Source organism: Schistocerca nitens, chromosome 6 (assembly GCF_023898315.1).
Source record: "Schistocerca nitens isolate TAMUIC-IGC-003100 chromosome 6, iqSchNite1.1, whole genome shotgun sequence".
NCBI classification, from domain to species: domain Eukaryota; kingdom Metazoa; phylum Arthropoda; class Insecta; order Orthoptera; family Acrididae; genus Schistocerca; species Schistocerca nitens.
The window spans coordinates 145,271,855-145,279,753 of NC_064619.1; the positions used below are offsets into that span (position 1 = coordinate 145,271,855).

At 42.4% G+C, this 7,899-nt stretch overlaps 1 pseudogene; it reads left to right on the forward strand.

Annotated features, from left to right (window-relative positions):
- The first annotated feature begins 6,342 nt into the window (after positions 1–6,342).
- On the forward strand, positions 6,343–6,460 carry LOC126191852 (5S ribosomal RNA; annotated as a pseudogene).
- Positions 6,461–7,899: the final 1,439 nt, after the last annotated feature.

The window sequence follows — 7,899 nt, forward strand, 5'->3', positions numbered from 1 at the left end:
AGACAGCTCGACCGGTTGTCCTAATGACGTCACCCGCTATCGTGATGTGGCACTGTGTGTCGGTGACGTCACATCCTTGATCGCTCATCAGTTGTGGCGATGGTCGCGGCCGATAAAGCGCGAGTTCGGCCGACCCTGACGGGGAGTAACGAAGCGCGGCTGCCATCTGCCGGTGATGCCGACGCTACGACTCGCCACTCGGTGGAATGTGGTTCCACTGTCGGTTTTAAACGACTCGGCTGCTTTAATAATAATAGTAGTATGACTTCACTTTGCGCTTTGGTAGATGATAATAAGTTTGTTGTACGACAGTGATAAAGCTTCATCAGAGGCTGCCTCTTCCTCTGTGGCGCTGTCGTTTCTCCATATGCTGAAACGTTTCGGTGCAATGTAATGTTCTATACAGAGGGAACGGGTGCTCTAGTGTCAATTAAGATAACACGGTTCTGAAAACTGTGCGCTTTCACGGCTGCACTGTTCACGTGCTGTTGTCGCACATAAATCTGAATCACTTTCGCAACAAAACCACATAAACCTATCAGTTGACTGTCACATGAGTATTATCTACGTCTGCCTGCTTCAGTCAACGTGGCGCGGTAAGTGTATACGAATATAAGGTTACCAGTGGAAAAATGCTCCTATCAGAGCAAAAAAATGGCAAATATGATCCAGTTTAACCATCATTTTCATTTTCAGCTCCTTGTATTGGCCGTGTTTGCAGTTAAAATTGTTGGATGTGAGGTCCGCCATTTATGCAAAACATCGTTTTTCTCAGTACCCAAACATGTTTCGTCACCACTGTGCCATCATCAGTACAATAAATAAAAACGAAAACCCACTGATGATGGCACAGTGGTGCCGAAACATGTTTGGGTACTGAGTAAAACGGTGTTTTGCATAACTGGCGGACCTCACATCCAACAATTTTGATCCAGTTTAATTAAAAGACCCAGTCCTCAGCATCTTTAAAAATTTAGTCATACGAACATATTCGCACTCTTTTTAACATGCAGCTCGCCTCTCACTCTCACAAGATCCGCTAATTATAACTATCTCATACCCACCGGTCCATTGCTGTAAGTCACTCATACCCACCCACTCCCACTTGTCAACTGTCACTCACTCATTCAGACCAACTCGTCGTCATCATCCCTATGTATTTCAATAACCGTCACTGTCTCCTGTCTCACATGCACCGTCTCCTTTGTTTTGTCCTGCTGCTACTGTCTCCTCTCCCTGTCTCCCACATGCTCTTTCTTACTGCTACTATCTCATTCATTCCTTCCCACTGCTGCTGTCTCTTCTCACAGTCACTATTTTTTCTTCCTCGTTGTCATTGCCACAAACTCTGTCTTCCATTATCTCTAGCTGTCGTCCATTTCCACTTTCTACTTCTCTTTATTCCTCCCATCTGGTCTCCTTCACTCTTTTCCTATCAATATTCTGTCACTGTCAGCTATGTTCCGCTTCCACTGTGCCCCTCTCCTTCTCTCACACTACCATTGTCTCTTTCGCTCTTTATACACCGCAACCACTGTCTACTACGTTCCAGTATTTATTATTTTTCTATCTCTTTACCACTGCCGTTCTCTCCTTCTCTCTCAGAATAAAAAAGCGCGAGTATGTTCGCATGACAAAATGTTTGGGGCAATTTTAACGATGCTGAGTAAGGTAGAATGAGGTAGCTGTGAGAGGCACCCACATGCCTTGCTCATACTGTGGCATCAAGCAGTCAGGCCTGCAAGATGAGTGGTCTGCCAAGCGAGTGGATTCATTCTTATTTTTCGAGTAACATGAACTCTAGTACTCACACTTAAGTTACAAGTTATCCTCCTATATGATTAATATGCAACGGAAACACGCATCTGACTATCAGTAATTTACAGAACTCTGACTGTACACTACGCACTGGTAATACCACATTTTCTTTCTTTTTTTTTATTTAACGGCTTTTGTCAACACGTGGCCACCGCACTGAATATGAATGGCGCACACATTGAAAATTCGGGACATTATGACAACATACAATTCGAAGGAAAGTCCACCAATCTTTTTCTTTTCACTACCTTATTTATTCCGATAAATTCTCTAACCTAAACACACAAATTCAATAACCTACAACAATAACACATGAGAAATTCCGCCCAGTGGGCATGGCTTTACATTGGTGAATCTCTATATTATGGTCTCGTAATTATTTAACGCTACAGTGCACTTTCTGGATAGGATGGTGCATCTATTATTATTTCTCACACTTCGACTCTCACAATCATCATCACGAAACTATCCTCCAGACCGAGCAGTACAGAAGGAACAAGCATAACCCACTAATCTTTTGAAACTACCTTGCTACTCTCCCATGCAAACCACACATACCCAAATTACATGACATACATCACACTACAATATGAAATACAAAACACTAAATAGTCACAACACCATCACTTTCAGCTTTCCCACTTCAATTAATATTTATCCCAGTTTCACACGACACTGCCCCACTTCGTAATTCTACTTTCCTACTATGAACTCTGGAGATATATGCACGTCTTCCTGTGCAATGCAAGCCAAGTGGCGTTGCTGGATAGACGGCCGACTCACCTTGCTTCTCTCTCAGAGTTTGAATCTAGCGTCACACGGAATCATATCACGCAAAGTAATATTAAGAACGTATTCATCAAACACGCGAGTCCTCAACTGATACCATGGACGAGTACTTCTCTTTATCTTTTGTCTCATACACAGTTTGAGACTCACACAGTACTCACCACGTGGAAGTACTCGTCTCTAATTTCAAGTCCTGCACACGCCATTTCTTAAATATTTCAACTTATGGTACACACGCTATTTCTTAAATATTTCAACTTATTGTACACACGCTAGTAATTCAGCTTAACTTAAGCACACGGAAGTATTTCAACTTATTGCTACACGTGGTTTCATTGTGACCGTTGGTCGCTACCGAAGATTACTATAATCCCATTAATATTACCTGCCTGACACTTAATTCTCCCCACAAAAGTTCCTGAAATAGAGAAATTATTATTTCAAACTACTCTTAAATATTCCACATGCATACCATGTCTCCACTCTTTCGTCATTACGAAGCACAACTAAGAACAGTTCTTAACAGCACAAGATCCAGCGGTAAAGTGCTGAAACATGGCCGTTCTCCAGGTCCTCTCGCACCTTTGCTCAAGTGGGGGAGCACCTTGCTACTGTATTGGTCAGCCACATTTCAGGCGCCCAAAGCTCAGGTAAATTTCATCTCTTTGGTCCCACCAAAGGTGGCCAAAGGATCGTCTCGAAGATGATCATATATTCACATTCACTATCTGCGGTTAGCAGACGACCATACATTCATTCATTTCACAGATCTCACCAAACTGGATGTAGGGATTTACTTTGTGGGAGTGCACATGTGATCAATTAAATAAATTGTCATTCTTTCCCACACTGGTATCCGGCTTCGCTGTATTAATTGAAATTGAGTTATTTTACAAAAAAAATGTGTTGTTCTGACAAAAATAATGAAGTATGTTGTACCTATTTGCAACGTCGGGTGGTACTGTACCCTTTCAGCTGGTTCCCCACTTTTCAGTCAGAGTCTTTTAACTAAACAGGAGCATATTCGCCTTTCTGGTGCTTCGATAGGAACATTTCTTCCGCCGGTTTCGTTCTTTTCCCTGCTACAGTAGGACAAGTAACTCGTATGAAAAGGATTATATGGGTATATAAAATGTTGATAGTTTACTTATGTGGAACTGAAATACCGCAAAACCAGTTTCATGCCATGCATCGGAAATTACATGCACAAAAATATTCCATATGCTTCAGAACTACAACACGGGGCTCCCAGAACTCTTCTGGTGATAACGGAGACACTTTTTAGGATATTTATCCGTCTAAGTCATTTTATAAAATATGTTTTCGCCTCACAGCGGATTTTACGTGCACAAAAAGGGTGCACAAAAAGAGTAATTTTGAACCTTTGTATCTCGAAAACGAATAAAGGTATCTAGAAATTTTTTAAGTTGTTTGAGATTGGACTCATACGAATACACAGTAAAAATAACAGCCATTTGCTGTGCATAGCGTCTTGAAATCCACGGCTCAGTTTTAATAACCCGGAACCGTGTTTTCGAAATCCAGAAGATACTTCTAGATATATGCCTAGAAAAAATACCGTTAAAATTTGAGCAACTTTCTGCTATTAGTTATTTAGATACCAGCTGCTGAGCGAAAAACTGGTGAAAACACTTTTTTCTGGTTTTCTCGTCCGTCCCCGGTAGCTGAGTGGTCAGCGCGACAGACTGTCAATCCTAAGGGTCCGGGTTCGATTCCCGGCTGGGTCGGAGATTTTCTCCGCTCAGGGACTGGGTGTTGTGTTGTCCGAATCATTATCATTTCATCCCCATCGACGCGCAAGTCGCCGAAGTGGCGTCAAATCGAAAGACTTGCACCAGGCGAGTGGTCTACCCGACGGGAGGCCCTCGTCACACACCATTTCATTTCATTTCTAGTTTTCTCAGGAAACGCTCATGAACTAAATGATGCATCCATATGACCATTAAGGCGCACCACATAGAATGCAAAAAGAATCAACCGATTCCTTCCATCTGCCTAAGCTGGAGGAAGTGCACCGAGTGAGGTGACGCAGTACTTGGTACATTGTACTCGCATTCAGGAGGAGGACGGTTCAAACCCTCGTCCTCCCATCCTGATTTGGGTTTTCCGTGATTTCCCTAAATCGCTTCAGCCAAATGCCGGGATGGTTTCTTTGAACGGGTACAGCCGATCTCCTTCCACGTCCTTCCTTAAGGGGCTCCGGAAAGGCTCAAAATCATGAAAAGTTCAAGTTTTACTTTTTTGCGTTTTCTGAATCTGCAGACTATTACCTTTTAATAGATATATAATTTATTCAATTCCGAAGACTACAACTATTTTTAAATTTTTTTTGAAATGTGTTCTACATGGGCGTGACCCACTGTGGCGCTGTTAAACTGCTGTCAGATGGTGTTATTATTAACGTCCGTGTTCATCAGGTACTTTTTAGTGATGTGAGATAAAGTATGTGTTGTGGCTAACCTGTGATGGTTCAATATATATCGCTGGTGTGATTGTCGATTGTTTCATGTTTATTTACTCTGTCGTTATCTCGAAAATATTCGTAATTAATTCTGTTTCTTGAGTCTCTGGTATGTTGAAGTATAATAATGTGTAAAAGTAAAGTTATTAGAAATCCTCTGAAGGCTTTTAAGAAAAGGAGAAATGTTGGAAAGCCAAAGGTATGTGTTATTATTGTAAACAATAAAGACGATGAAAATCCCCAACATAGCTTGTGTCCCAAAGAAGAAGACAGTTGGTGTAAATATAACAAAGGATTGCTAACTGGTGGAGCGTACACTCATAAGCATAGTCCGCCTGATGCAATAATGGAGGTGATAAAACCTATTTTCAGAGACTTAGCAGCACCTGAACTGTTGAAAAAGTGTATTCACGGAAAAACTCAAAACCCCAATGAAAGTGTAAATAGTGCTATATGGTCGAGAATCCCCAAGACTGTATTTGTTGGAATAGAAACACTTCACTTTGGTGTGTATGATGCTGTTGCGACTTTCAATGATGGCAACATTGTAAGGTGCAAGGTATTTAGAAATATGGGAATGAAGGTAGGTTCTAACATGGTACGAGCGATGCTTGCTTTAGACAAGGAACGCCTTCGGGCTGCAGACAGGGCTGTAAAGAGTCTAGAAATACAAGCAAGAGTAAACAGGAGGAGGAACAAGAGGAAGCTGGAGGAGGAGTTTGCAGAGGCTGAAGATAATCCATCCTATGGACCTGGAATGCACTAAAAAGTTAATCCAATCTTTGTCGCTCGATTCCCAAAACTTTTATTTTCTCATACTAATTACATGTTTTCTAAGGATCTTCCAAACATATTTGTTTCAAACTTTCAGTAAATGTTACACAGTACCTTCTGCATAATTTAACACAGCCTTTTCCCAAAAAACTGTATATTTTTGAATATATAAATAAAAAATTGCAAAAAAATGTTGTGAATTTTCATTACAATCGAAACAAAATCATCTTTAATAACTGAACTAAAATTTTGTAAAATCCCTGTGTTAAGTTGTAGCCCATATTCCAATAAATAATCTGTAAAAAGTTCAAATTCCTACCTCAAATACTTTGTGAGGAAAGATGTAATTTATAAGCGTTATTTTAACATTGCAAGTATAGGGCGTTCCGGAGCCCCTTAACCAACGCTTGTGCTCCGTCTCGAATAGCCTCATTGTCGAGGGGACGTTAAACATTAATCTCCTCCTTCTCCTGGAGGAAGCCAACGGCCTTGCCGCAGTGGTAACACCGGTTACCGTCAGAACACCGAAGTTAAGCGCTGTCGGCCTGGGCTATCACTTGGATGGGTGACCATCCGGCCTGCCGAGCGCTGTTGGCAAGCGGGCTGCACTCAGCCCTTGCGAGGCAAACTGAGGAGCTGCTTGATCAAAAAGTAGCGGCTCCGGTCTCGCAAACTGACATACGGCCGGGGTAGCGTTGTGCTGACCACGTGCCCCTCCATATCCGCATCTAGTGACGCCTGCGGGCTGAGAATGACACGGCGGTCGGTCGGTACCGTTGGGTCTTCATGGCCTGTTCGGGCATAGTTTCTCCTGGAGGAAGTGCACAATATTCAAACTTTGATTCTGTACTGTAGGATAGTTACAGTAAGACGCTCCTTCTGTTGAGTGTACAAATGGCCCTTAGCTCAAGGGCTATTCAAAACGCTTGACCCTACCTTTCCGTCACAAATAGAACCCGAGGTATGAGCCCCCCTCGTTTTTATGCGTGGCGCTTTGGAAGATATTGCTACCGATAACACACACCCGTTGTCTTAAATTCTGCAATAAATGTCTCGTTCGCACTATTACGTGTAAGACATATAGACGCACCACAAAAGACTTGCATTGTTATCATTCAAACAAACCTTCTAACGTTACACCCCACGCTGTGCTTCGACGAGCGTTCCAGTATTCATCACTCTATCGGAGAATCCAAACACTCTCACTTTCCCCGACGATGGCGGACAATCGTTCCCCAAAGAAACACAAGCGGCGCTAACGACGGACTATTGATACATACAAAACTACGCAGCATACATGATGGGTGAAGGAAGAACTAATAATCAGAGGGGCGGAAAATCTTCAAGTGCATAACTCCTGGTGACCAAAGTTTTCTCCAATGTCGTGGTCTAAATTCCACAGTGTCTCGTGGACTGTGCGAAGTGGACACTATTCAGTCTAGATCCATACTGTGAAAAATCACTGTGAAGTGCATGGCAGAGGGTTTCTTCGCACTGTTCCACATATTAGGTTTCCTCTCTTTCCATTTGCATATAAGATGCAGGAATGATGAATATTCAAATAACTCCAGTGCGTTTCATACTGTAATTGGTCTAGTCCTTGCGGTTTCTATGAGATTGATGTACTATATCTTCCAGACTGGTCACTTCATACTGTTCCGTGAAGCTTTGTAAATAAGCCTTCGCCTCATAGTTGGCGTATTTCTTAAAGTGTCTAGCAGTTCATGTTCTCCCGTGAGGCGAACAAAGCTGTGACTTCGTCCTGCCCTTCTTTGTACACGTGCACTAGTTCTCTTGTTAATCCCGTTTGGTGTGGGTCCCGTAGGTTTTTTTAACACTGTATGGTTGGACACAACGATGTTTTGTAAGCAGCCTCCTTTGCAGGCTGACTGCACTTTCCAGTACCTTATCTATAACCTGAGGTCTGAGAAATACTTTACCTACGACTGAGCCTATATAAATATTCAACGTCATGTCCAAATGGCTCTGAGCACTATGGGACTTAACTTCTGAGGTCATCAGTCCCCTAGAACTTA